The sequence below is a fragment of the Hippopotamus amphibius genome, chromosome 10 (assembly GCF_030028045.1).
Source record: "Hippopotamus amphibius kiboko isolate mHipAmp2 chromosome 10, mHipAmp2.hap2, whole genome shotgun sequence".
Classification (NCBI taxonomy): Eukaryota; Metazoa; Chordata; class Mammalia; order Artiodactyla; family Hippopotamidae; genus Hippopotamus; species Hippopotamus amphibius.
In genome coordinates this window covers 48,696,387-48,717,539 of record NC_080195.1, presented here as the reverse complement: position 1 = coordinate 48,717,539, position 21,153 = coordinate 48,696,387, and the positions used below count along the sequence as shown (strand labels likewise).

General features: G+C 43.2%; 1 protein-coding gene across 1 annotated transcript in view; it reads right to left on the bottom strand.

Annotated features, from left to right (window-relative positions):
• Window positions 1-17,385, bottom strand: part of MYLK (myosin light chain kinase) — a 258,615-nt gene extending 241,230 nt beyond the window's left edge. The window contains exon 1 of the mRNA XM_057696224.1: window positions 17,331-17,385. The gene's annotated coding sequence lies outside the window, so the exon portion shown is untranslated. The remainder of the gene's footprint in view (window positions 1-17,330) is intronic.
• Between the last annotated feature and the right edge of the window lie 3,768 nt (window positions 17,386-21,153).

Below are 21,153 nucleotides of genomic sequence, written 5' to 3'. Positions count from 1 at the left end.
TCCACCCCCAGCTCAAATCCACACCTGCTCAACTCGGACCCAGGAAGTAAACAAAGATAATTGCCTCAGTCATGTGAGGCCTTTGATTGTTCATGAGTGTAACCTGAGAATGTAAGCCCATGAACTCAATAAAAGCAGCCTAGGATGAGTCAGCTGGGCTCTTGATCCGAGAGGTCTTGAGCCCCCCGGTCCCACTTTTCTCTTCAGTCTGTGTCTGTGTCTTCTTCAAGCTTGCGGCACCCGTCACTCGCCTCGAGTCGCCGAGCTGGTCTCGGCAAGTGGCGCCCAACGTGGGGCTCGAAAGGCTTGAGTGACGAAGGTTCACGGAAAGTGAAATTGATAAAAGTAAAGAATTGGGAAGTGCCGTGAAGCCCCCAAGAGGAGAGTAAGAGGCCTCTGAGAAAATCCTGCCAGTAAGTAAATCTCTTGGGTAGTTTGTGTTCGGGGTAAAATATGGGAAATAAAGTTCAGATTAATATCGACCAGATGTATGCCTGTTACGGCAGCTCCTAAGGGCAGGTGGAGTAAAAAGCAAGTGAAGGTCTTGTAAAAAGCAAATGAAGGTCGATCGTTAAAAATTCTGTAAATAGTTGAGAATATTGTATATAGTTTCCTTCTTTAGGCTAACACTGGGTTTATGTACTTAGGGATAAGGTTGGGAACGAACTTAAAAAACTGCATTCTAAAGGGACTCCCGTACCAGGTTCTGTTTGGTCAAATGTGGTCTCTGATTAAGTCAGTATTAGAGCCTCTATTAGAGCCTCTATGGGCTCCTGAGGGCTCAAATGATAGCTTTGATGAAGAAGCCGGTCCATCAGAGGACCGATGGGCATGTGCGGTGCCAAACGAAACTGAAAAACAAAAAGGAATTAGAATTCATACTGAAGTGATTGATAATGATTATACTGGAGAAATTAAAGTGAAGATATCAACTTCGGTTCCATGGAAAGCCCATCCAGGTGATAGAATAGCACAGTTGCTTATTCTGCCATATTATAAGATTGGCAATAGTACAAAAGTAAGGAGAACGAGAGGCTTTGGAAGCACAGGAGAGGCTGGAGTTTTCCTCTCTGAAAAAATTTTAGAAACACGCCCGACGTGCTCAGTAACTATAAATGGAAAAGCTTTTAGAGGATTAATAGATATAGGTGCTAATGTTTCAATTATAAGCAATAATCATTGGCCTTCTCGCTGGCCTACTTGTCCTGCAGACATTACAGTGGTAGGTTTAGGTAGAGCTCATGGCTTACAGCAAAGTGCTAAAATATTGCCTTGTATTGGCCCAGATGGGCAGCCAGCCCACTTACAACCCTATATAGCAGACCTTCCAATTAATTTATGGGGAAGGGATTTATTGCAACAATGGAAGGCTGAAATCCACATCCCAACGTTAGATACTTACAGTATGCAAAGTCAAGAAATGCTAATAAATCAAGGATATCAGCCAGGGTTAGGTCTTGGTAAATATCATCAAGGGAAACTATTTCCCATTCCAGCTGAAGGTAATGCAAATAGAGAAGGTCTTGGATATCAGTCTTTTCACTAGTGGCCACTGTTCGTAAAAGCTTACTGCTTCCCCCAGCACCAATCCCATTGACCTGGAAAACTGATACACCTGTATGGGTTGAGCAGTGGCCTTTAACCATAGAAAAGTTAGAAGCTCTAACAGAATTAGTGACTGAACAGTTAGAAAAAGGACATATTGAAGAATCTTTTAGCCCATGGAACTCTCCAGTATTCCCAATAAAGAAAAAAACTGGTAAATGGCGTTTATTAACAGATCTCAGGGCAGTCAATGCAGTTATACAACCAATGGGGGCCTTACAACCAGGCCTCCCATCACCTAATATGATCCCTGCTAATTGGCCTTTAATAGTTATTGATCTGAAAGACTGCTTTTTCACCATTCTATTACATCCCAAAGATAAAGAAAAATTTGCTTTTTCTGTGCCTGCACTAAATAATAAAGAACCTCGAAAAAGGTTTCAATGGAAGGTGTTACCTCAAGGCATGTTGAATAGCCCTACTATTTGCCAGAATTTTGTTGCTAAAGCCCTTGAACCAGTACGACTAGAATTTCCTAATTGTTATCTTATCCATTACATGGATGATATCTTGTGTGCTGCTCCTAATCAAGATTTACTTACTTCTGCGTATATTAGCATGCAGCTTTGCCTTGATAGAGCAGGACTTAAAATAGCTCCAGAAAAGGTACAGATGCATAGCCCGTATCAATATTTGGGCACAATAGTTGATGGAACAACTATTAGACCACAAAGGGTGGAACTGAGGTCAGATCAAATCCAAACTCTTAATGATTTGCAAAAACTCCTAGGAGATATTAATTGGCTTCGCCCATGCATAGGGATCCCCACCTATGCATTGTCTAACCTATTTGCTTTGTTAAAAGGAGATTCAAAATTAAATAGTCCAAGAACTTTAACATCAGCTGCTTTAGAGGAACTAAAACTTGTAGAAAGTAAAATTCATTCTTCTCAATTACAGAGAGTAACTGTTAATCAGCCATTGCAATTAATTATATTACCTTCTCCTCATTCACCTACAGGGATATTAATGCAAAATGAAGGAATTGTGGAATGGTTGTTTTTAGCAAATACTGTGGTAAAATCCTTGTCACCTTATTTAGAATTATTAACTCAGTTGGTTCTGAAGGGAAGAACTCGAAGTAAGCATTTAATTGGAACTGACCCTTCACATATAATTATTAATTTAACTACTAAAGAAATTCAGGCTTGTTTCCAAAATTGTGTAAGTTGGCAAATTGCCTTTACTGATTATATTGGGAAAATTGATAGGCATTTTCGAGCCTCATCTAAGAATGTGACTCATTTTAATGATGCACAGCCGCTGATATGGTGGCAGGACCCATTGACTAATATCTGGTCATCAGGAAGGTTAATCACATGGGGAAAAGGGTTTGCTTGTGTGTCACCAGGACAAGGCCTGGAACCTGTGTGGATTCCATCTCGGAGAATTAAGCCATATCATGAGCGCTCCAAAGAAACGCCATCTTGAATGGGATATAGAATCTCCGGAGATGAACTTTGTACATTTGTTTTCAGGTTTGAGCTTTGGATACTAAGTTTACTAATTATGCCATCCCTGATAGACCTTTGTGTAAAATAAAACGGATATGGGCTGACAGACAAGATCAGATTCTTTGGGATTTTTGCTGTGGGACGGAGGGTGTAATACTACTTAATGGTTCCTATGGAACAGTATGAAACTGGTCCCCTAAGGGGTATGCAGTCTCTAATGGTTTACACCAAAACAACTCCTCCTGCAATCCCTATAAAAGGTTGTAATGGCATATACCAATATTGCCATGCACTCGCCCTATCCCATTTTATGGCTTAGGATTGGATTAGTACCTCCTTGGCCTCAATTAGAGGATGGCAGAGCTCAAACAGAAATATGGAAACTTCCCTTAAGTTTAAGAACATTACAAATCTGGGATGGCCATGATGCCAGTGACACATCTGCTGGGATATGGAGCGGATGGTGTCACACTGGACATACAACAATTACAAACTAAAATAACTGGCATGCAATATGATTTTTGCAGTCTCTACACCAAATTTGCTACTTTACAAAGTATAGCTGATGGATTAAAAGCATTGCATCCATTGGATTGGATAAAAGGCATGAATAGCAGTCTCCTAAGCATTTTGATACTTTTTGTTGTCTTTTAATTATCCTATGTTTAAGTTCTCAGGTGCACAGGAGGAACGCTCCAAGGATTGACTGAAAAAGAAATAACTCGAATAGGCTTATCTTCTCCTACAGGCTTATCTTCTCCTACGAAAACAAAAAGGGGGAGATGTGGGAAGACATTCGGGAACCTTTTTGATGTGGGCCGAGCGATGGGATTCTTGAGCAGTGGAGGAGCTGAGGGTGCGGGGCGTGGAGACTAATATCACCCTGTTTGGTCCTGAGGGATGGCTGGTTAGCCAAAGACGGGTAAGATTCCTCAAGGGAGGAACAACCTAAGACAGGCACAGTCGCAGAGGGGCCAACAGGGGTGGGGCACAGACCCCCAATATCTGAGAAAGGTCTCCTGCCCCCAGGGCTGTTTTGCTCTCCACCCCCAGCTCAAATCCACACCTGCTCAACTCGGACCCAGGAAGTAAACAAAGATAATTGCCTCAGTCATGTGAGGCCTTTGATTGTTCATGAGTGTAACCTGAGAATGTAAGCCCATGAACTCAATAAAAGCAGCCTGGGATGAGTCAGCTGGGCTCTTGATCCGAGAGGTCTTGAGCCCCCCGGTCCCACTTTTCTCTTCAGTCTGTGTCTGTGTCTTCTTCAAGCTTGCGGCACCCGTCACTCGCCTCGAGTTGCCGAGCTGGTCTCGGCAGTCAAGCACTTTCAGAGCACCAGCACTGGGCTGACCTCTGGAGGCCTGAGTTCCTGTGCCAACCACAATACTCCGGAAAAAGAGAAAGTAATTAGAAAGCAGTGCCCCACAGACCAAACTTAAGTCATGTTTCCAAAATAGCCTCTGAAATGAAAGGTCAGCCTGCGCCTGCAGTGACAGGACTTGGACCCAACTACTCCACACAACCCCCATTTCCTCTGGGCCCCAGAGGGGACCATAGAGTGAGGCCAGCAGAGGCATCATGGACATTCACAGCTCTTTCCATCCAGCTACAAATATTTACTAACCATCCACTCTATGCTTGATGGGAGGTAAGAGGTGGTACTATACTCAGACTCTACTGCTGAGAAGCCCCCAACTCAGTGACAAGCTAAGAAACAAAGACAGGGACCCAAGCAGACCAGATCCTCTAAATTAAGTTTATCTTGGGAATGCGAAGCTGGTTCAACATTTGAAAATCAACGTAAGTCACCATATTAACAGACTACAGCAGCAAAGACTACAGGCCAAATTCAGCCTGTTATCTATTTTTGTAAATAAAGTTTTCTTGAAACACAGCCATGACCATTTATCTACATATTATCTATGGCTGTTTTCATGCTACCAAAAAAAAAAAAAAAATGAACTGAATACTTGCGACAGACATAGTATAGCCTGTGAAGTTGAAAACTTTTACTATTGACCCTTTTCACAAAAAGTTTGTTGACCCTGCTTTAAATTACTGGGAGAGAGACCTTTCACCCATAAAACTACAGCAACTACAACTCGCTCTACTCTCCATTCTACAGACCACATTGGGGAGCAGATGCAAGCATCAGGGTCCTAGACTCTCAGGGCTGAAAGACCAGGCCATTGCCTTCTACAAGGAAAGCAGTCCAAGGTACGATTTCTACTCCTCCCTCACACTGGTACCACTTCCAGGTAGAAGCCCCAGGGCTCTCTGGAAGAATCTCGCACGGGCTTTTACTAAAGCTTTCAAAATAAATGCTTATAGGTTAAAAAAAAACAAACTCCTTATATACCTCCATGTTCACCTTCCCAACCCAACTACCCCCGAAAAGGAGAATTCTAGAGATCTCAAATCTATGATCTAAGTTTCCACTTTAGCAAACTAGTAAAGGAAGAGCAACTAAACCAAAGCAAGCAGAAGAAAAGAAATAATAAGAGAAGAAACCAATGAAATTGAAAACAGAAAAATAAAGAATGATCAATGAAACCAAAAGCTGGTTCTTTGAAAATATCAATAAAGTTAACAAACCTCTAACAAGACTGACAGACAGCAAAAAAGGTACAAACTACAAATATTAGTAATGAAAGAAGAGACATCACTATAATCCCTTTTATGAGGCAATCAATACCCTGATACCAAAATCAAAGACATTATAAGAAAAGAGAACTAGCCTAATATCCTTCATTAGTATTAAACATACACAAAACCTCAGCAAAATGTTAGTAAATTCAATCTAACAACATACAAAAAGATTAATAATATATCATGACCAAGTAGAGTTTATTCCTGGAAGGTAAGGGTGAAACATACAGCCTTAAATATACAGAAATCAATTAATGCAACTCAGCATATCAACAGACTGAAGCAGGGATCAGCAAACTATGCAGCCTGCCTTTGTAAATAATAGTTACTGGAACACAGCCACGCCCATTCATTTATGTATTGTCTGTGGTTGGTTTCGAGCTGCAATGGCAGATCTGAGCCACTGATGAGAGACCTTGTAAGAGCTGAGTAGAGACCTTATATCCCACAAAGGCTAGAATATTTACTCTCTGGTTGCTATGATCTGAATGTTTGTGTCCTCCTAAAATTTATATGTTGAAATCCTAACCCCCAAAAATGATGGTATTAGAAGGTGGGACGTTTGGGAGGTGCTTAAGTCATAAGGATGGAGCTCTCATGAATAGGATTCGTGCCCTTATGAAAAGAGACTCTAAAGAGATCCCTAACCCACTTCTACCATGTAGAGGACACAGGAAGAAAGTGCCCACTATGAACCAGAAAGAGGGCACTCACTAAAACTTGACCAGCTCACTAAAACTTGCTGACCTTACCAGCCTCCAGAACTGTGAGCCATAAATTTCTGTTGTGTATAAGCTACCCATTCTGTGGTATTTTGTTATAGTGCTCCAAACAGACCAAGGCGCTTGCCCTTCAAGAAAAAAATCTGCCAACTCTCGGACAAAGGAAAAAATATATATATAGATACTGGGTTGGCCAAAAAGTTCGTTCCATTAGCGACTATGTTGTTCAATAAAGTTCTTTGTGAAAATGAAAAAATGTGTCTCTTATTTTTACTTAAAACCAAACAAACTTTCTGGCCAACCGTGTATACACACACACACACACACACACACACACACACACACACACACACACACACACAGAGTCATTTCAATAGAACCAAAAAGAGCACTTAAAAAAATCATTATCCATTCATGATTTAAAAAAGAAAGAAAGAAAGAATCTCAACAAGCTAGGAGTAGAAGGGAACTTCCTCAACATAATAAGGAATATCTACAAAAACCTCACAGCTAGCATCAAACATGTATGAGACTGAATGCTTGCCTCTAATATTGGAAATAAGACAATGATGTCTATTTTCACCACTCCCTTTTAACATTAGAAGACTCTAACCAGCACAAGGCAAGAAAAATAAACACAAGTTAAATAAATTAGATTGAAAATAAAACTCTTTATTCACAGATGATATGATTACCTATATAGAAAATTCCAAAGAATCTACAAAAAAGCTACTAGAACTAGAAAGTGAGTTTAGAAAGGTCACAAAATACAAAGATCAATATACAAAAATCAATTGTTAAAAAGAGAAAAGCTCAGGGAAATAGTTAAGAGGCAGAGGAGGGTTGAAAATTGGTTCTATATCTCAGCCTCTTAAATTACATATTTCTATGGTGTCGCTTAACTGTAAACAATTATATACCTATTATATTAATTTCCAAATTCTATAGGTACATATTTTGGTGCATTTTATTCTCTGATTTAAATTTTCTTAAAATCCATTAAAATAACAAATCAATTGTATTTACAAGTCAATTTGTACAGCATGGGTTTAAACTGAGCGGCTTCGCTTACACACGAATTTTTTTCAATAGTAAACACTACAGTACTACACAATCCTCGGTGGGTTGAATCTGCAGATGCGGAACCTCAGATAGACAGGAACCACAGATACAGAGGACTGACTCTAAGTTGTACATGAATTTTTGACTGCATGGAAGGTCTGTACTCCTAACCCCCAAGTTGTTCAAGGGTCAGCTGTACCAGATATGAACAACTGGAAAACAGAATTTTGTTTACAATTACACCAAAAATATGAAATACACAGCTATTAGTCTAGCCAAATATGTTCAATATTCACTATGCTAAAACTAAAAAACACTGATGAAGCACTCAAAGACCTCAATAAGCACAGAGATGGAGCTTATTTATGTATTAGAAGACCCAAAACTGTCATCATGTCAACTCTTCCTAAACCGATCTAAAGATTCAAAACAATACTAATGAAATTTCCAGCAGGATTTTATGCAGAAACCACTCAGACGATTTTGAAATATATATGAAAGGCAAAGATCTAGAACAGTCAAAACAATTTTGAAAAGGAAAAACTAAGTTGAAAGATTCACACTACCTGATTTCAAAACTTAAAGCTACAATAATCAAGACAGTACACACATAAACCAACAGAATAGTCAGAAACAGACCCACACATACATTCTCAATTGATTTCCAACAAAGATACAAAGGCAATTTAATAGGGCAAGGATAGTCTTTTCAGTACCATGCTAGAGTAATTGGACACTTTATGCAAAAAAGAAACTCTATCTATACCTTGCACCATGTAGGAAAAATAACTCAAAATGGATTAAACATAAATGTAAAACTTAAAACTATAAGACATCTTAAAGAAAGTATTGGAGAAAATCTCTATGATCTCATGTTAGGTAAATACTTCTCATATACAACACCAAAAGAATATATCTTTTAATTGATAAATTGGACTTCAGCAAAATTTAAAACTTCTGTTCTGTAAAAACAGGCATTGTTAAGAGAATAAAAAGACAAGCTATAGACAATGAGAAAATATTTGCTAAACATTTCTGGACTCATGTCCAGAATATAAAAAATTATATCTCAAAACTCAATCAAAATGAAACAATCCAACAAACCCAGGCAAAAGATTTAAAACAAATACTTTACCAAAGAAGATACATAGATAGCAAATAAGTCAAATAACAAAGACGCTCAACATTATTAGTCACTAATGAAATGCAAATTAAAACCACAAGGATAGGACTTCCTAGGTGGCGCAGTGGGTAAGAATCCATCTGCCAATGCAGGGGACACAGGTTTGATCCCTGCCTCAGGAAGATACCACATGCCGCGGAGCAACTAAGCCCGTGCACCACAACTATTGAGCCTGTGCTGTAGAGCCCCTGAGCCACAACTATTGAGCCCATGTGCCACAACTACTGAAGCCCACGCGCCTAGAGCCTGTGCTCGGCAAACGAGGGGCCACCGCAATGAGAAGCCCAGGCACCACAATGAAGAGTAGCCCCCGCTCGCCACAACTAGAGAAAGCCCATGTGCAGCAACGAAGACCCAACACAGCCAATAAAATAAATAAATAAATAAGTAAAAAAAAACCAAAAACACAAGGATAAATTTATACCTATTAGAATATCGAAATTTTTTTAAAAAATCTGGCAACACTAAGTGCTGACAAGGATGTGGCAACTGTAACCCTTGGACACTGCTAGTGGGAATGCAAAATGGTAGAGCCACTTTGGAAAACAGTTTGTCATTTTACTATAATATACCATACTACCCAGCAATTCCACTCCTAGATATTTATCCAAGTGAAAGGAAAAGCTATGTTCACATAAACACGTGCACACAAATACGCTGAGTGAATTATCATCACCCCAAACGGGAAACAGCCCAAACGTCCTTCAAGTGGTGAACAGAGAAACACATACAATGAAATAACACTCAGCAGCAAAGAGGAATGACCTACTGATATACCCAACAACACAGATCACTCTCCAACACACTGTGCTAAATGAAAGAAGGTAAACTTAAAAGGCTACGTACCATATGACATTCTGAGAAAGACAAAATCATAGGTACAGAAATCAGATCAGTTATTCCCACTTACGGTCTTCAGGTGGTATAAGAGTCGACTATAAAAGTGTCCAAGGCAATTTTTGGAAGTGATGGAAATATTCTCTATCTTGACTGTAGTAATGCTTATGTGACTATCTATGTTTGTCAAAACGCAAAGTTGTACACTAAAATAGTGAATTTTACCGTATGTAAATTATACCCCAAATCTTTTTTTTTTTAATTTTATTTATTTATTATTTTTTGGGGGGTACACCAAGTTCAATCATCTGTTTTTATACACATATCCCCATACCAAATCTTTTTAATAAGAAAAAAAGTCCTTAAAAAGATTCCGTCATGATGCAGCACTGAAAAGTCTTTGTGTAACTAAAACAATGCCTACCTCCTGTCAAGCAATGGAATCAAAAGACAATAGAAACTGCCACATTTATTGAAATGAAGCATAGACTTTTCAAAGATAGGAAAAGTTGGTGTTACTAATTCATGTGCAACACATGGTCAGCTGGGTACTGAACAATAATTTTTTCAAAGCTTCCAGTTAACTTTCAGAAGAAGACATTTAACTTTTAGCAACATTATTTTCTTACAGAAAAACCAGAACTAAAAGTTTAACCTAAAGCAAATGTAGCCAAAACCCTGGTATACTTTAATATTCCTCAGAATTATGCTGTTGATCCTAAAGGGGCTGAAGATGTCAAAATTGTGGGCACACACAAAATCAAAATCAGCTGAGGAAACCAAAGACAGTTCTATCACACTTACAACCATAAATGCAAAAAAAAACCCACCCAAATTCCAATAAAGTATTAGAAAATCAAAGCCAACAAGGTGTTTAAAAAAACTATACATCGTGACCAAGTATTTACCCAATAATTTATCTTACAAATTCAAGGATGGCTCAACATTCAAAAATCATGAGCACAGATTATCAAGAATAGCATTTTATCCTGAAGTCTGTGTAGCCCCGATAGAAAAACACAATTCAGAAGGATCTGATTACTCTGACTGTGATAATAATGAAGTATATGAATAAAAGCATACTGAAATTTAGAAATTTTCCTAAAATTGTGTATATTGAAGGAAGTGATTTTTTTCCCTAAGTATCTAGAAAGCAATATGAATCTTACAGCCTATAGTAACTTGAAGTCAAGAAAATATGGAAATGTTATCCCCTTTCACTATACAAATATTACCTTTATTTTTCTCTTCAACTATCCTGAGTTTGTTTCTGTTAATTTTGAAGAACTCTTCCTAACACACAAATCAAAGAAATAATTACATGGTGAAAAAGCAACGAAGATTAATCCCCAAGTATGGCTGACACTGGAAACACCTGGGAAGCTTTGTAAAAACAGATTCCCTGACCCTACCCGGGTCTAGGCTGGGGCCTGGGAAGCGTGGGTTATTTTGCCAACAGGGCTCCCAAAGCAATTTTGTTATTAGCGGGTTCTAGAAGACTGCTGTTAGGAAATAAAGGCTTCAGGCATGTCTTTCCCTTGAATTTTTTTCTATGTGGTTGTAGATATAAAAATTTTTGCATGAAGAAAACTAAACATGTAAGCTTTCCATGATAATACGTGACTTGTCACCATCAAAAGAATTTTACAGGGACCAATTCAAGGTTTCTACAGAGGTTCACATGAGGAAGAGAACTTGAAGCTCAGGAGGTCAAATGCAGTCTCTATTTTGGGGCAGTGCCTGACGTATTAGGAACTTAATTCATTCCTTGGACAAATATTTAAGGATAGAGAAACCTGTCAGACAAAGAGGCAAGTAAAGAATATTCCAGGAGAGGATAAACTCACAAAGTCTGAGAGATAGGAAAGTGTAAACTGGGTTTAGGGACAATCAGTGAATGAGTCTCGTTGCCTTGGAGGTCAAATTACGGAGGCCCTTGCGCTTCAGGTTAAGTCTGTCCTGGGAGAAGCAGGGAGCCACTGAAGGTTTCTGAAGATGGAGTGACACAGCCAGACTGGGCTTTAAGATTAACAAAGCAATCAAGTGCAAAATGTATGTGTGCCACAGAGAGGCCACAGTTAATAGTCCAAGTGTGAGCTGGCGAAGGTCTGGTCACGAGCAAAAGCAACATGAAAGTAAAAGCCAGGGATTCTCTGTCTGGGACGACCCGAGGGGGTAACCACAGGAGGAGGGGCTGCATGGCTGTGGTCAGCTGTGCACAGCTGGTGCCCGAGGTGGCTGCCCAATCCCAGCAGAAGCCTGAGAAACTCTCTAGAACACTTCAGTTGAACGCCATGGGGTGACATCAGCAGCAATGGCGTTAACTGTCTCATGCCCAGCTGTGAAGACGTCAGCTTGGGGACTAATAAGAGGCAGGTCACAGGCATGCCGAAACAGCCCATCGCCTCCTGGTGCACATATCCATTTCCACAAGGTTACCAACCAAGCGATGATGGAAATGCTCTATTGACACCAAAACAAAAATAGGGAATGAGAACTTAACCCGGATAATGGAGAAGGGGAGGATCAGGTCCGTTTTAGGCACATTCTCTGAAGAGGTGTAGTACGAGGCACGAAAAATGCATAACATTCAGGAGAAAGATAGAACAGTTACGCCTAACCGTAAAGAAGCCATTTTGGAGAAGTGAGGTAGAGGAGTGGAAAGTACCTTCTCTTGGAGCAGCAGATGGGAGATGCCTTAGGATCTTTCTCGAGCACTCCCACTTTCTCACTAGCCAGGCCTTCAGCCCAGATGTCCAGGCACCTGTGGTGTGTCAGGTACTAAGACTACTTGCTGGGCTAAGAGTGAGGACACGGAGATGAACCATGGCCTTTGCCCTCAGGAGCACGTGGCCTAGTAGGACACACTATATGACTGCATGGCAATAAAGGTTACCAAGTACTTGTTCATCTGCCCACAGCCTCCTCAGGCAAGCAGAGAAGGGGATCCCCCCTCCATTTATATATGCCCTTGCAGAGACCTGGACAGGGCTGGAGCTGACTCCAAACCACGGCCTCTTCCTAGTTCTTCACACAGCCTTGGGAGATATTCCACCAAGTACAGCCCTAGAAAAGGAGAAGAGCACTCCTACCAGGGCCAGTGGAGATGGCCAGAGCCTTGGACTGTTCATAGGGTGAAAAGTCCTGTGAAGGATGGTGCATTCCAGAATAAAGGCAAACCCAGAAGACAGTGTCAGCCGCAGGTGTGGAGTCTGGGGATTAGGTGGGATGGGGGCCAGGACTTTAGGGGTGGGTGAAAGCTGTGTGGGCACATACAAGGTACTCAGGGGCCCTGGCAGTAGGCAGATGGCAGTGATCACAGAGTCAGGCCAGATAAGGAAGGAACACTCACCCCTAGGCCCTAGGGCACCCGCAGACTAAAAAGGACAGCCTTCAAAGGCTGGAGAACCAGGAGGGACAGATGACAGAACCAACCTGCATCCATTTCTCTGGCCGAAGTCAGGCCTTCCCATCCGGTTCTGTCACCCAATGCCTTGGCCTCTCACGCCAGGGTTTCCACCTCACAATAATGCAGATGTCAGGCGGACTGTCAAAAATGAAGCATGAGGAAAGATCACAGGGCCCCAGAAACCCAGAAGTCTCCACGGGATGGGCGTTCACTCTGGCTGTGTATTTGCCTCTCATAATTTCTGATCCAGTATAAAGTGAAAACGAAATTGTTCCAGGAATTTTCTGGGCAGCAGAGGGAAAATATCCCCAAAATAAATCCCAGGACAAGTTGTCCTGCATGGTTGAGAGCTCACCAACCAACGTGCAGGGTCAAAGGTTCTTAAGCAGGTTCTAACAAAGGAGGAGCTGAGACCTTCTGGACACTGGAACCAAGTGTTCCCACCTTCCTCTCTCTGGGCCGGGACCCACCCTCCCTCCTCCTTATCTTTGAAGCCTTCCCTCATCACTCCAGTCTCTGAATTTCTTGCTACCTGAAATTCCCCTAGCTGAGTCTGTACCACAGAACTTATCCCTGTTTTCTAATTACATACTTCATACATGTTAGTCATTTCCCCATAAAAACCCAAAGTCTCTTGGGCATACTACCTTCCTTTTACAATCCTCCACAGGGCTAGATGGAGAGGAGGTCTGTAATTCATGTTTGTTGGCTGATATACAGGTCATTACATAGACCTAGGGAACACCACTCAATATGTAGAATAACAGCTATTCCTTCTTTTGTGCCTCTTTATATTCACATATTCACTTCATTTTTATAACCACCTTCATTGTCAGATGAGGAAACTGCAGTTAGCCCACAGGGGTTCAAGACCATACCCAAGAACGTCCAGCCAGTAAGTGAACAGGATGGCTCTGAACCCAAGTTTAACTCCAGAGATCACATGCTACTCTGGAGCTGCCTCTCCTGCCAGAAATCTGAAGGAGAGCTACTCTGTACCAGGAATATCAATCTCTGAAAACAAAGAAGATATATAGCATCCTCAACAACAGTGTAGCTATTTGATTCCTGAAAGACTGTAAGAACTAACTCATCAGGTCCTGCATTAACAAATTAGCATCCATCCCATCTGGGGGCCCAGAGTCAGGGGGAGGAAAACAAGCAGCAGATCTGAAAGAAAAGTAAGTCCTCTCTTCATCCCATTTCTTTTGTTGGCAGAGGGCTCTGCACTCAGGACCCAAAAGAAGATGGGAGGGGGGAAAGGGGGACCAGAGTACCAACAGTGGGGGGAGGGGACACCACTGGGATATTCAAGAAGCCAGATCTACACAGAAATTCCCACAGCTCCCTTGTGGGGTGTCCCTGTGAGCATTGACCCTCAGACACAAGCAGGAGGACAACGTGGGCATCTGGAAATCCAGCCTATTCCCCGCGAGCTGCAAACAGGGAGCAATTTTTACGGGTTCTCCTCCCAGCCCAGTCCCATTTCACAAGGACTGCAACCCTGACAACCAGGTGCATCTGACAGGGCAGGAGGGATGCATCTGCTGGCCTACAGTGAGACTGTAAGAACTGCATTTGCCTAACCTGTTGGCTTAAAATCAATGGAAAAGTACGAAGCCAAAACTCAGTAAAGAGACTAGGGACCTCACCTGTGGAAGAGCACAGGTGGGAGAGGTGAGGGCCTCATGCAGTAGACCCCAGCCCAGCACACTCACCTTTCTGTGCCTGTGGAGCAGGAAGCTATGGGAGCCGAGGGAAGGGGGCAGAAGTCGCACAGCCCTGAAACCTGTCTTAGTGACATCTGCGCTGCACTCACTCTGGATTCCCGGCCCACATGCCACCCAAGTGTCCACTTGTACGTTTTCCATGCAAAAAGTCCTATCTCGTGTCCTCTCGGTGCACTCTCTAGTGGTCAGAGGAGAATGACACAATAATCAAGCTGGGAGAGGACAACGTCTTCTGTTAGGAAAGGTTACTTTCCAAGAGCTGTGCTCTAAATTTCCCTACATTTACAGAAAGGATAGCAGGAAATTTTTAAGGATGAACAATTTCCCAATCGGAATGTGTTGGCTTGAACTGGGGGAAGGGCAGTTAGGCCTCCAAGTGGCCTTCGTGTATATTTCCAGAATACCAAGCAGTGCTGTTCTCAGAAAGATACTGAATAAGAGCCCATGTGTTCACAGGGTCTCTGCACCCCTACCCTCAGGCTAGGCTGCATCCTCAAACTGCCACCTCTTGAACCTCCTAAAAGGCAAAGAGCCAAAAAATCAACTACTTCTGTTTCACAGACTCATATTTTTTTTTGCGGGGCGGCAGGGTGGAGCAAGGGGTCATTCTTGTAGAAGCTGAGTACACGGCAACCCCAGAGCATTCATGGTCTATTCCTCTGAGGCTGGGGCAGACCTCCCCAGCTACAATCAAAACTCCTCCTCCACCTTTGACACGGCAGGGGTCTCTCTCCTAACCCCAGTACCATCTGGGGCCAGCCTCCTTTTAGAGGAGCCTTCCCAGCAGACTCCCCTGCAGCTGCCAGCCAGAGGCCCCTTCCTTATGGTGACTGCATCTGTCTGTCTAAGGTCCAGGCAGCAGTTTGAGTCCACCTAAGCTTACCAGTTAGGCCAGGAACTTCCCCAGGGCCTAGTCTGCTCTGTTACATGTCCCCCAAGATTTAACCCCTGAGGAAACAGTCTCCTGATGAGAGGGTTAGCAAACCTCAAATAAAGACTACTCCAAGGCCCCAGCTACCTCCTCCTCAGAGAGCAAACTCACAAATCCTCTGCCACTGTGGGGGAGTTTCCCAAGTTCATGCCCAGCAGTGCATGAGGACCAGCATTTTTTTTTGTATCATGAGTGAGGGGACAGACATGCACACCCTGGTGAAAAGGCTCTTGTGCAAGTCCCCAGAGTACCCACTGCCCTGTCCAGTAGCCATTGTCCAGCCACTCCCCACCCCGGGCCAAGTGCCCAGGCTCCCACCTGCTCTGGCTGAAGGCTCTTGGCCCACTTAGGATGAGAGACAAAAGGCCAGACTCACTCTGGGCACCAAGAAGGAACAATCTACACCAGTCTAGGGCACTATGGTGCCAGCAGCGTCACCTTCCACATTCCTGCAGTATGCAGAGCAGGGAAAGAGACTAAGACAGAGCATCACCGAAGAGAGAAGGGAAGAGGGTCAAGAATTTAAGAGAAAAGTAAAGAGATAGAGGGGAAGAGGGAAATAAAGTGAAAAAAACAAAAACTATTTTACTAGAACTTGAAATGCCTTTTAGGCACGCAGTAAGGCTACCAGAAGCAGCTACACTTCCCCCAGAGACTTGCATTGTGGATCCCCCATGCTTTAAAGTGTGAGGAGTTCCCGAAATGGTCCTCTCAAGGCCCCCATTTGCAAATAACTAATTGACAAGTTGTGCATTTTGACGAAAGACTGCACTAAAGCAGGGAAGAACCTACAGCCCCAGCCTGAAGGGGGGGTGCAGCAGTAGGCAGGCTCCCGAGGGCTGGGGGTGGGGGTGCATGGCACATACTGTGCTCTTTGCACTTGGGAAGGGGAGGGGAGGGATGGTAGAAACACCAGTGGCCTGAGGGCTGCCACTATTCTCACTACCTGGGTGTGCCCCCACCCCCTCCCACCTCCTTCAACTGCAATGGCTGTTTTTACCCCTTCTAGGCCTCGAAGGAGCTGGGTCTTTCTCCTTCAGGTTACTATATGGAGGACCCCACCACCAACAACAAAATGCTAGAAGACCTCGCCCCATTCGCCCGTCTTCACACCTGCAATACCACTCCTAGAAATTCAGCCCTTTGGGTCTTGAAGAGTGTACAAGTTCCAGGGAGGAGTTCTGCCTTAACCAGTGACAGCTAACACCTGGGAATTAGTTTAGCCTAAACTTCCCAACCGCAATGATCTGCGAACAAGGGTCTTTCAACCATGAAACTCTGGTTGAAGACAAGGAGGCAGAGCAGGGAGTGATGCCCGACACCACTTGTGCCCGGGACCCCGGGGCGGCCCCCACTGCCCTACCTTCCCGGACTCGCACGTAGGCTGCGAGGACTTTCACGTGGCACCCCGCCCCCGCAGCGGGGAGAAGGGTCCACCTTTCCTCCTTGAAGACCAGCCGCGATGTGCAGCCCTCAAACCAAAGGCACCCCCTTCGGATGACTCCTGCAGAGACAGCCGCATCACCCCAAGCACCTCATCTTTCAAAAGAAACCCCGGGCTGCCTGGGAACGCTGGGGTCGCCCTCACGCGCCCCCCGCCCCACCGCCCCGCCGCACGTCGGAGCCCCGCTCCAACAGCGGCGCCCGGGCAGGCTCCCGCGGATGGTCCCGACCCGTGCCCCCCGCCCTCGGGGAGGGACTCCCAGGGCCGCGCCGGGACAAAAGCGTGCGGCGGGCTCACTCACCCGCGGGCGAAGGCGGCCGGGAGCCGAGGCCGCGGGCGCGCAGCGCGGGCTCAACGCTCCCTCCGCCGCCGGCTGCGGAGCGGGCGGCGCGGGGAGCCAGCGAGTGGCGTCCCGGGCGGGGCGGGGCGGGGCGGGGCGAGCGGCCGGGCGAGAGGGCCAGCAAGTGCGAGAGCAGACGCGCGAGCCTGCGAGCGCTCCGGGTCCGGACCCAAACGGCAGCGCGGACTCACAGGCGCTGATTTGCATGTCATTTGCATAGCGCTCTGGGAATGGACCTGCGGCCCTTCCGCCACGCCCACCCGCCCTCCTCCGCGGGGTCGGCGGCGGAGGATCCCGGGCGGAACCCAGCGCGGGACGCGGGTTCGTCTGGTCTTTCCGCGGCACCGACCCAGCTCCTCTTTGCATGCCCGACGGGTGGCCTTCAGGGTGTTTTCTCTTGTTTTCTCCTGCAAGACCCCAGGATACACAAAAAGAAGGCCACACACTGGAAAAACTGTAGACTTTAAAATTAATTTCCTTTTTCTTTGATGTGTCTATCAAAAAAACAACGAATCGAGTAGACTCCCCAAATGAATGCAACTTTAGTTTTTGGACACAGTATCGCGAAAAACCTGCTCATGTTCAAAATCGCACACAACGTGCCCTTTTGTTCAGGCTGGATAACACAGTGCTTAAAGAGGCGGATTCTGGAGTTGAGAACTCTACCCCTTACTTTCTAGTTGTAAAATTTGGGGCAAATTACTCACCTGTTACTATTTCCTTATCTCTAAAATGGGGACAAATCTACTACACAAGAGTGTGAGGCTTCAGCGAGATACGGCAGGCGAAGCGCTTCGGATAGCGCCTAGCAGTCACTTTTAAACGTGCCAAGTATGAGCTGTGTCTGCTTAACGGAGAGGCAGGCAGACCAAGGTGGGGCAAGAGGCAGGGAGGGGAGGGGAAGGGGCTGCAGAAGGCAAGGAAAGAACGCCCTAAGATTAGAGACGGTCTCTCTAAGGTTCAGACCACGGTTCCCCACCCGACTCTGCTGTTAGGCTAACCACACACAGCTTTGAGAAGGCATTTCTGTTATCTTCTTCCCCCGCAGAATATCCAACTTTGAATACATTTTGAAATGTTATCATGGGATGTTCCGGAAAAAGATTAAAAATGTTCAACTGGGCTACTCCTTTAAAAAAAATTATATGTAAAAGAAGCAAAGTCTGTTTTGTGATGGAGAGTCCCTGATTGGGAGACCTGAGTGTTAGACCTGTTTCTGGCACCAGCTTTGTGGAGCTTGCGCAAGTCACTCACTGTCTCTGGGCCTCAGTTTTCTAATCTCTAAAATGAGGGCGCTTCTTGGGATTTTTTTTCTTTTCTTTTCTTTTTTTTTTTTTTTTTGGTGTTTCGGAGGGTTGTTTTGTTTTGTTTGGCATCTTTCAGCTCTGAAACTTTAGCCCCGGGGCTCCTCTGATATTTTCCTTTGTTGTGTGTTAAGAATCCCTCATTGGTTTGGAGGATACCTACACAGCCCTTTCAAAATTAATTTTTTTCCTCTTGCCCAATATTTAGTTTGCATCTGATGTGAAATATTTTGTAGCACTTCCTGGTCTCTTCATTTGGACACTCCTTTTTAAATTTTTTTTTCAAACTGTTTATTCCAGGTAAAGTAGTACTTATGCTTTTTATAGTAAAAATAAAACACAAATACAGAAAACCATACAAAACAAACATATAGATTATATAGATTGGCGAATTTTTTGAGGCACACATCCTTGCAGTCACCGCCCAGGTAAACAAATAGACCTCTGCCAACCACCCCAGAAATCTCTCCGTGTGCCCCATCCCTATCCCAGCCAGGTATCACCCTTCTCCCAAAAGTAACCACCAGCCGGTCTTTCATATAATCACTTTTGCTAGTTTGTTTACATAATTATCTCCCAAGTTGCATCTTGCCTGTTTTTTTAAACTTGATATGCCCTTTAAGCCCTGTAAGCCTTTTGTTACAATTTATCTGTTCAAGGACAGAGGCCTTTTGACCTGTGGAGTTTCCCACAGTCTGGAAATTGTACTTTAATACGGTAGTTCAGCATATTCCTCTGTCCTCTGCGTTTCTTGCAAACTGGCAGCTGCCCCAGAGTCTTCACCAGGCTGAGGGTGAGATCACCTTGATCTCTTTGGCAAGGCAGTAGGTAGTGGTATGTTCTTCCAACAGGAGGTTGGTAATGTCCGGTTGTGCTCTTTTTTGAGACTAGCAGGTGTTGATACTTAATTCCTGGATTCCTGAATTAAGTCATTGAGGGTTGCAAAATGGTGATATTTTAATTCTATAATTTTGTGTTTATTTATTAGCTGAATAAGTTTATAAGGAGATGCTTCCTCTCACCTACTATTTAGCTACCATAAGTTCATAAGAGAAAATTTGGATAAATACTTGCTTTTTTCTTTTAATTTACCCAGTTTTCAAGATAATGAATTGGTTCTCTGTCAACCTCAGAAGGTGACTTAATAGGTTTCTTAGTGTAATTATAATTCATGGATTTACATATAGTTGATGGGTTTCAATCTACTGTAATTCTAATCTTTATTAAAGCTCAAATTGTACAATCTTTGGCCAGTAGGTACTTTCCTTGCTACCTAGTATGACAAGATGTTCCAGGCTCATTTTGTACATTTGCTGCTCCAGACCTGGAATCAGCCATTTCTCCAAAAGAACCACTAATTACCTTTATTGATATTTCAATATGACAATATGGACACTAGGGGGTGTTCACTGCTGTTAGGTTGGTAACTGTTTCTAGGCCTTTTCAATCGGTAGAATTAGGGTAGAATACTCCACAAGTTCATGTTACTATTTCTAATTCAACTTCAGGACCACAGTGTTTTAAATTAACCCCTTCTAAATTACATCAGGATCTCTGAAGAAATTCCACATGGAGAATCCTTGTTCTCAAGGATTTAGGGAATGATGAAATTAGAATATCCCAATTTCCTACTTTGTTTTATTCCACATTAAACACACAACAATCTCAAAAAACCAATATTAATACTACCAACACAATTCTAATTCCTGAAAACAGTTAATTTTTGCATATATTATCCATTTAATTATTGTAGTGCTCTAATAGTTGTCCGCCTCTATAGCCAGTGTGTATTATAATCTTCCTCATTTAGCCCTCATTGAATCTTATTATTTTATTATTATTTTTTGGCCGTGCTGCACGACATCCGGGTCTTAGTTCCCCCACCAGAGATTGAACCCATGCCCCCTGCAGTGGAAGCATAAGAATCCTAACAACTGGGCCACCAGGGAATTCCCAGCCCTCATTTAATCTTAGTTCTATAGGTAGATATATGTTCATCGCTCATCATTAATTCCTTATGTCTCTCTAGTCTAGACATTTTGGTTGTCCAAAAGCTTGTCCTCTATAGATTCCTTAGGATGGGCTTATGAAAAGAGTATTCTCTGAGTTCTTGTATGTTGATTACAATATGTTTATGCCATTAATACTTGAAGGCCAACTTTACTGGATATTTTACTTGACTTGCATTTTCTTTCCTTGAAAATCTTAAATATGTTTTGCCACTTACTTATAGCATAAAGAATTGCTGTTAAATAGTCTGATAGTCTACTTTTCTGTCCCTTTTAAGTTATATGCTCTTTTTGCATAGATACTTAAAGAACTTTATCTTTTTTCGTTAAAAGTATAGTAATTAAAAAAAAAAGTCCAGTAATTTTACTAGCATGTATATTGATTATTCTGGTTTGCTATTTCTCAGGTAGACAGTGTGTTCTTTTAAAATGTATCTTTAAACATACATGTTAAATTTCTCTACATATACA